The 9,594-nt window shown below is 38.4% G+C and overlaps 1 pseudogene; it reads left to right on the top strand.

The window, feature by feature from the left end:
• The window catches only part of LOC116081590, a 69,778-nt pseudogene extending 62,933 nt beyond the window's left edge, over positions 1-6,845 (top strand).
• Positions 6,846-9,594: the final 2,749 nt, after the last annotated feature.

Raw genomic sequence — 9,594 nt, 5'->3', positions numbered from 1 at the left:
ATCAGTGTTTTAACCACTGTCTTTTCAACTGGCCACTGACCTCCCTGAGGGTAGGAACTGTTTTTCTTACTCTCTGTGTCTGGAGTTGCCAGCAGGATGCCTGGAAAACCACTAGCCCTTAAGAAAAACCTGCTAAATAAGCTGCTAGATTTCCAAGTGTGCGAATGGATACATGCACATCCATTAATTTTTGTTGCATGTTGAACAAATGACCAGGTAGTCATGCCTCTGTGGGGTTGCTTCCAGCATCACATGGAAGCACTAAATGAGGCTAAAGCCCAACTTCTCCTTCTCTGGGTTCAGAATTGAGGCATGTGAGGGTAGAATGAGCTGGCTCAGTTCCTCTGTTTCTTTGTGGGATTGATGGTATGGTAGAAACATGATTGAGCAAGAATACTTCCTTCACTTAATTCTCAGGAACCATGGGTCTAGAGGTCAAGTCAAATATGGACTATTTCTTAAATATCTTACTTACAGATCTTACTTGCTAATACCTGTGTATGTTTGTTGGTTTTTAGCAGGAATAGGTCATCATCTATAGAAGCAGTGGATCTGAAAAGACATTCTTTGTTGCTGTTTGTGAAGATTACTGGATAATGATTTTACCAGTACCTATATTTTGGATCTCTCTCTCTCTCTCATCTATCTATCTATCTATCTATCTATCTATCTATCTATCTATCTATCTATCTATCTTCTACCTGTCTGTCTCTCTATCACATGCATATAAAGAGAAAGAAAAGAGAGAGGGAAGAAGGAAAGAAAAGAGGTACAGACATAGAAAGACAGTACTTAAACTGGGTTCTTATGAATCTCATCAGGCAGTAACTTCACTTCATTTATCATTTTTTTCTATGAGAGAGATCAATGACTTATAGATTCAACTTTCAATATAGGTATGGTGAATATAGTCTCTCTTGCTGTTAAATTTGACTGGTCTGCACACTGGTCTGTCTTGAAAGGTAGTGGAGTCATATCTGGGCTTATTGCAAAAATCATTGTTATGTATGTTGAGGAGGGTGTGGCTTATGTGCCATATGTCTGTCTGCCATTTGTGCTCTAGCATTTGAGGAAAGGAAATATTTCTCAACTCAACCCTACCCTTTTCTTAATCTTTGGCTTACCCTGCCTCACATGATGCCATTTTTTTTTGAGAAACCATGTGGCTCGTACTGTCTGATCCACCCAGCCCCAGCTTCTTAGGATTTTTATCAAGCTGGTAAAATATGAGTAAGTTTCTTTTACTTTCTCCCTTCTTTACTATCTTTCTTTCTTTCTTTCTTTCTTTCTTTCTTTCTTTCTTTCTTTCTTTCTTTCTTTCTTTCTCTCTCTCTCTCTCTCTCTCTCTTTCTTTCTTTCTTTCTTTCTTTCTTTCTTCTGTTCTTAGAGCTTACTATGTAGCTCTGAAATGTACTTATGTTCTGAAACTCACTAGTGTAGATCAAGCTAGGCTCAAACTCACCCAAACTCACCTTTCCCAAATGCTAGCATTAAAGGTGTGTACAACCATTCCCAGCCTAAATATGAGTAATTGTTCCTCAAAAGTTGATGGTATTGGGAATGAACTCCCAATGACTGTCTTAAATGTACTTTAAATGACATAAGTAGGTAGAATCTTCATTTTATCCTCTATTACTATCTTCACTGGGCTGGATCATTTACTTTCTTTTAAGACTCTATTTACAACTAAGCAGAGAAATAAACAAAACTAGTCTCAAATTCGTGTGTGATAGATAAATGAGATTATCTAAGTACTGAGTCCATAGTAGGCTCTAAAAAGAAAATTGCCATGATTCCTTTGAAATAATGTAGTAAACAGTATGAGACAGGACAGGTTGGTTATGAGAAATGATTTCTGTGCCATTGTCTAGACTCTAGAGCAGTGGTTCTCAACCTGTGGGTCATGGTCCTTTTGGGGGTTGTATACTAGATATCCTGAATATCAGATATTTGCATTATGATTCATAAGAGTACCAAAGTACAGTTATGAAGTAACAACAAAATAATCTTATGTTTGGGGGGTTACCATAGCATGAGGAACTGTATTAATGGGTTACGGCATTAGGAAGGCTGAGAACCACTAGAGGAACAAAGGGAACTAATAGAAAGAGGAAGGGGTGAGAAAGTTGAGGGTAGGGAGTGTGGGAATAACATGCCCCATATACACTATGTACTTGTGTGGAAATGTCCTTATATAACTCAGTGCCATGTAAAACAAGTATATATAATGCAAAATTTAAAAGAGAAAGTGAATACAGAAAATGAATGCTGTTCATTTCTTCAATGGTAATATCTTTACAAATTAGCCAAGGGTTATTTTTATGCTTTTACAAGGTTGGTGAATGTATAGTCCCAACTATCAGCTGGACAAGGTGTGATCATGACTTATTTGAATAGAAACTGGAAATAAAATTGGAAATGCTATCCAGGAGATAATATGTAGTTAATGGCCTTTGATTATTTTGGTTCTTTCTATGAATCTATTGGTAAGGTGGTAAAGTATATTGCCCATTTTGTTCCCATTGTCATAAGTGTCCCATGAGAGAGGATGAGCCTGGTGTTCTTCACAGTGTTACATTAATCATTTCTCCCGTAGTTTTTAAAAATCCTATTGCAAGTCTACCAGATTCTCTAAATTATGATTTCTTGTGCCTAGAGAAACAGTCTCATGATGGGGACATAAATGTTCTGATCACCATGACAGTTATTTGTAACTGTAAATTGCTAAATTGCTAAAGTAGAACAGACTGGCCATGAGAAGTGACTATTGTAGTTTCTGTAATAGTTATTTGTCATAAATTAATCAACCGCCTTCATTCCAGCACTTTAACAATTTCTGCTAATGTGAGTTTAAATGATAAATTTTCCTTCTATTTTCTTTTTCTTTTTTAGATAATCTATAAAGATGTGAGTCAGAGCCTGAACTATAGTATGTTTACAAGGGTACTAACTTTAGTACTGGGAGGTACTAGTACAGACTATAGCACCTTCCCAGGGGAGTCATTGGAAGAAATTTATTGAAATTTGGTCTTTGGGAATCTGGAATTCAAAATTCTAGGAGATCCTGATCTGGATATGTTTTTTCTGGGCATTTACTTCCATTGCTGGCATATTTTCCTTCTTCCTTTGTTCTCAATTTGGATATTTATTCAGATTCAATAATCTAAGTTAATGATCAAAATTCTTACCAAGACTTTTAGGAATACAGTGATAGATAGGAGGGACACGTTCTTACTTTTTGTGAAGCTTATATTTTAGAAAGTTACACATTGAAGTCTTTGTATTTTCTAGAATATTCTTTAAGTATAGCTGTTGTTGAGACTGACTTTCTTCATTCAGTTCAAAAGTTGGATTTTTGATGCTACCACCAAATATAAATATACGGAAATCTGCATTTCTTTTAAAAGAACAACCAAAATTAGGATTTTGGCCACATACTTATAGTTTCTTTTTAAAATTTCATTAAAGATGAGACCTCTGCCTGGTTCTTAGTAAGTCATAGACATCTAACTCAGCTCTCATTAGCTTTGTAAATGCTGCCAAATATTTGTAGCATAGTTGAAGGGTGAGATTTCAATTCTACTATGGTCATTGATCCAACTGTTTGAAAAATTACACCAACCAATTTTCACTTCTCCCACAGAATTCCGCCTAGGGAACAAATAGCAATTCAAATCATACTGACTATAATTGATAAGTGTTTGATCAGCCTCAGGGGAAGGTCATATGGTCAAAGCTAGAGTAAAGTTGGAGATTTAGGATTGCAGTTGGCATAGAACTTCTTATACTTGGTAGTCCAGGTATTCTTACATGCTAATACAAGAACAAAGATGGTCTTTCTTTGCATATACAGATAACAGATAAAAGTCAGATCTCTTAAACGTCTCTCAATTAAAACACCCTCTTATCCATAGAGAGTGAATAGAAGAGAGAAAATAGAATTACTAACTATCCACTTATGACTATCACTGACCTAAGTCTGGGACAAGAAATCTTAAAGATACACAGTTCTTGGATGCTATAATTCTAATAACTACACATATAATCACAGTTGCATACCAACTATATACTAGCACTGACATTCTCTGGTTAGATTAGATTAGACAAACTTTCTTGCTGGTGCTACATTCATTAAAATGGACCAACCACTTCATATCCTCCCAGGCTGGCTTGTCATAGGATGACTGGTCAGTAGTAGTAATCAAGCCACCATGGAGGACAATTTTGTATTCTTCATTCCTACTATGTGAGCTTCCTTTTGACTGTGCTGATAAGCAAGACAAAAAGCTGGAGGGGCAAATCCATCCTCCTACCTTGTTCTACAACTATTCATACTGACTCTCAGCACCCAGAAAAGTTGAATTTTATATTTCACACCAAACAGTAGCTAATTCAGTAATATTTTATTGGGTTACCTCATCTGCCTTTCTCTTTGAAGGGCTATGAATACAAGTCTGGCTTGGGCGCAAAGGGCTAGATTACGCTTTATCTAGAGTTGGATAATTGTTTTATGGTGAGATAAATAATTGCCAAAGATCCTGAACTTGACTATACACTAGTATATCCATGCCACCTGTAGTAGATTTGTAAACATCCCAGGCTATCTCAGACTATTTCAATCATCCATTATGGGGACAGTGCAACAGCAATGAGTTTGTGGCACAGAGAAGTCACTAAGTTGAACAAGTGTAAATTGAAATAACCCACTAAATATTTAATCAGAACAACCTTAATGATTAAAAACAATTTATTATTTATTTATTTACTTATTTATTTGTGTGTCTGTATATGTACATGTACAAGCTGTTTGCTATGTAACATTTGTAGAGGTCAGAGGACAACTTGCTTGAGTCATTTTCTTCTTTGCCCCATGTGTCTCCTAAGATCAATCCCAGGTAGTCAGACTCAGCAGCAAGTGCTTTTCCCCATTCAGCTACCTTGCTACCTCTCTTGTTAAAATTTATATAAAGAGGACTATATTCTGTTGCTGTCATAAAGTACCAATAAAAATCAACTTAATGGAGGAAAGGGAATATTTCAGTTTATAATCCCTATAGTCCATCATTGTGGTGAGTTTAAACCATGAACTTCAAACAGACTCCAACACATCGACATTTAAGAACAGAGAGAAAGGAGTGCACAGTTGTCTCCTTTCTTGCCTTCTCTATGTTTTGCATAGTTTAGGACTTGTTGCCTAGGGATGGTGGTCCCCAAATGGTCTAGGTCTTCTCCCACATCAATTAAGCTAGTTAAGACAATACTTCAAAGGCATGCTCACAGGCCAACCTGATGGAGACAATCCTTCATTGAGGCCTTCTTTTCGTGATTCTTGCTTGTGTCAGGTTGATAATTAAAACTAACCATCACTGAAATATATGTATATCACCTTTGCATATTGTAACTGAAAAAAAAAACAGGTTTAGAGAGAGGAGGAAAGTATAAATCTGCAAGAAACCTCGAGCCACTGAAAGATAATGTCTGTCAATGAATGAGCTTTCATTCAGTGTGACCTTCTGCATGGACAAAGAATGAATTGGCTGAGAAATTTAAGTGCCTCAGGATTTCTGACTTCCCAAGCCCATTTTAGACTCACTCTTTATGCTTGGTATTGAGCAAAGAAATCTTCATTAAAAAAAAAAATCACTTGATAAGATCTCTTGGCTGGGTCATCAGCTTTCAAGTCTCCAGGGTAGCTGGTTGGGCTGGAAGGATATTTTAAAGTTGTGAGAGAGAGAGAGAGAGAGAGAGAGAGAGAGAGAGAGAGAGAGAGAGAGAGAGAGAGAGAGAGAAGGAGAGATAAAAAGAGACTCAGAAAGAGAAAGAGAGAGACAGAGAGAGAGAAAGAGAGACAGAGACAGAGACAGACAGAGAGACAGAGAGATAAGGTAGAGAGATAGAGAGGCAGATAGAGAGAAACAAAGAGAGACAGATAGACAGAGATATAGACTGAGACACAGAGAGAGGCAGAGTCAGAGAACAGAGGGATAGAGACAGACAGAGGCAGAGAGAAATAGAGAAATTAGAAGATGACAATTTTATATTTGTATGTAGGTAGGTCTGGGAATATGAAAGGTTACTTTATCCAGCACACTTCCTGAATACAGCCATGGTCCTGACCATAATTTATTCAGTGATTAATGATTCACACAGAGAAGCATGCTATTGAGAGCAGAGCTAACAACATTGGCTTTGGAGCAATCTCATTATACTGTAACGTCTTTTACTTCCTACTTCCTATACAACTTCCTTGACTATTCTCTCTCAGTTTTCTCATCAAATGATAATATTAGCTTTTCCTTTAAATGGTTGTTAGGATAACGACCTTGATCAGTATTTATAATGCAGATGGCATACTGTAGTTTATCTTAGTCTTGAGCACTGTTCTTTCAATCTTTTCACAGTCCAGTATCTGGTAAACACAAGATGGTAAGTAGTTTTTAGAACATGAATTGTTATTTTAAGATATTCTGACAGCTGGCTCATGCAAAGAAAGGTGGCAAGAAGAAGGGCCATTCTTCTATCAACGAGGTGGCGTCCCGAGAATACACCATCAACATTCACAGGCACATCCATGGAATGGCTTCAAGAAGTATGTTCCTTGGGCACTCAAAGAAATTCAGAAGTTTGCCATGAAGGAATGGGGACACCAGATGTGTGCATTGACACCAGGGTCAATAAACCTGTCTGGGCTAAGGGAATAAGGAATATTCCATATTTGATCTGAGTCTGTCCAGAAAAATGTAATGAGGATGAGGATTCATCAAACAAGCTCTACACATTGGTAACTTACGTGCCTGTTACCACATTCAAAATAGCTACAGACGGTCAATGTGGATGAGAACTAACCTACTGAAAGTCAAATAAAGTTGCAGAACTGTCTCAAAAAAAAAAAAAAAGATATTCTGATAGCAATTATATGTGGTATATACAACATATAATTTCTGATAAGTCACCAGGTAACCAGGGCTTGGGAATTTCTAGCACAAGTAAAACTTCTTGAAGCTATGTTGAAGGTTTTTCCCCTGAACGCATTCTGTGAGGTTGTGCAGAATGAGCCAGGATATTAGGAAAAAGACTCAGGTTTGTGACTTGTTAGCTGTCTATATGTCCATCTTCTGTACTAGGCTGTAGTAGGGGAAGGAAAGTTGTGACTTAAGTAGAAGACAACAGTGTAAGCATTTCTTTCCTGAATGGGACACGGTACTCCTTCTTTACCACCCCTTTCTCCAATTCATTCAATTACCAGGTGTTCAACTACTTACTCAAATCATGAATGTCAATTTCTGGTTTAACTATGGGTATTTGTTCAATTTGGGGAGGTAAAGAAGGTTCTTTTAAAAAAAAAAGTAGCCAGTGTCAAGATCTTCATGCCAAGATCCAGGTCAGAAGCCTCCAGATTAGGACCACAGGAACTCCGCCAGCCCAGTGACTTGGGTTCCTTCCGGTCTGTCTGGGATGGGGTCCAGAGCAGGCCTTGAGCGCAAGCTCCGGAGCAAGTCCCACAACACCCAGAGGAAGCTCCACTCCCAGGCTCTCTGACACACCCAGGATCAGAGGTGAGCAGGAACAAACATCTGTCCCAACACTGGGAGTTACTGGGACCAGCGGGACCAGGCACACAGGAACTCCGCCAGCCCAGTGACTTGGGTTTCTTCTGGTCTGTCTGGGCTGGGGTCCAGAGCAGACCTTGGGCTCAAGCTCCTCAGCCAGTCCCACAACACCCAGAGAAAACTCCACTCCCAGGCACTCTGACACACCCAGGATCAAAGGTGTGCTGACACACCCAGGACCAGAGGTAAGCAGGAACAAACATCTGTCCCAACACTGGGAGTAACTGGGACCAGCTTGATCAGGCACACAAGAACTCCGCCAGCCCAGTGACTTGGGTTCCTTCCGGCCTGTCTGGGTTAGTGTTCTGAGCAGACCTTGGGCACAAGCTCTGCAGCCAGTCCCACAACACACAGAGAAAGCCACACTCCCAGGTGATCTAACAAGCCCAGGATCCAGGATCCCAGAATCACAGGATCACAGAGACAGCTTGACTCTGAGGAGTTCTGACACAACCAGGATCATAGGAAGGAAAGGCTCCAATCAGATTTAGCAAGGGCAGGTAGCACTAGAGTTTACCAGATGGCTGGGGGCAAATGTAAGAAAATAAACAACACAAAGCAAGGTCACTTGCCATCATCAGAACCCAATTCTCCTACAATAGCAAGTCCTGGACACACCATCACACTGGAAACACAAGATTCAGATATAAAATCACTTATCATGATGATGATACAGGACCTTAAGAAGGACATAAATAGCACCCTCAAAGAAATACAGGAGAACACAGGTAAAGAGCTGAAAGCTCTTAAAGAGGAAACACAAAAATCCCTTAAAGAACTACAGGAAAACACAATCAAACAGGTGAGGGAAATGAGCAAAACCATCCAGAATCTAAAAATGAAAATACAAACAATAAAGAAATCAGAAAGAGAGACAACCCTGGAGATACAAAACCTAGGAAGGAAATCAGGAGCCATAGATGCAAGCATCACCAACAGAATACAAGAGATAGAGAGATAGAAGACAGAATCTCAGGGGCAGAAGACACCTTAGAAAACATTGACACAACAGTCAAAGAAAATGCAAATATCAAAAAGCTCCTAACCCAAAACATCCAGGAAATTCAGAACGCACTGAGAAGACCAAACCTAAGGATAATAGGTATAGAAGAGAGTGAAGACTCCCAAGGTAATGGGCCAGTAAATATCTTTAACAAAATTATAGAAGAAAACTTCCCTAACCTAAAGAAAGAGATGCCCATGAACATACAATAAGCCTACAGAATTCCAAATAGACTGGACCAGAAAAGAAATTCCTCCTGTTACATAATAATCAAAACATCAAATGTACTAAACAAGGAAAGAATTTTAAAAGCAGTAAGGGAAAAAGGCAAGTAACATATAAAGGCAGGCCTATCAGAATTATGGCAGACTTCTCACCAGAGACTATGAAAGCTAGAAGATCCTGGGCAGATGTCATACAGACCCTACAAGAACACAAATGCCAGCCCAGACTACTATACCCAGCAAAACTCTCAATTACCATAGATGGAAAAATCAAGATATTCCATGACAAAGCAAAATTTATACAATATCTTTCCACAAATCTAGCCCTATAAAGGATAATAGATGGAAAGCATCAACATAGGGAGCAAAACTACACCCTAGAAGAAGCAAGAAGGTAATCTTTCAACAAATCCACACAAACCTAATTCCACCTCTTACAACAAAAACAACAGGAAGTGACAATTACTTTTTAATATATTAATTTGAAAATTAATATGACCAACATATCCTAATCAATTGAAATCCAATAATATGAGGAATTGGAAATTTGTTAATTGTCATCCAATGATCTCTCTAATTTGGTAATTGTAGAAATAGGTCCAACATTGTACAATCTATATACACTGTCACTGTCAGCTGGTTTGTTTGTGACAGTGTCTTACTGTGTACAACATAAGGGTCTTAAAATATCGCTTCTCCTATCTCAGCCTCTCTATTAGTAGTATTGTTTATTTCATGTTTTCACACTATACTATGG

This window comes from Mastomys coucha, unplaced genomic scaffold (assembly GCF_008632895.1).
Source record: "Mastomys coucha isolate ucsf_1 unplaced genomic scaffold, UCSF_Mcou_1 pScaffold7, whole genome shotgun sequence".
NCBI lineage: Eukaryota > Metazoa > Chordata > Mammalia > Rodentia > Muridae > Mastomys > Mastomys coucha.
The sequence above is the reverse complement of the archived record's forward strand: the minus strand, read 5'-3'. Positions and strand labels throughout refer to the sequence as shown.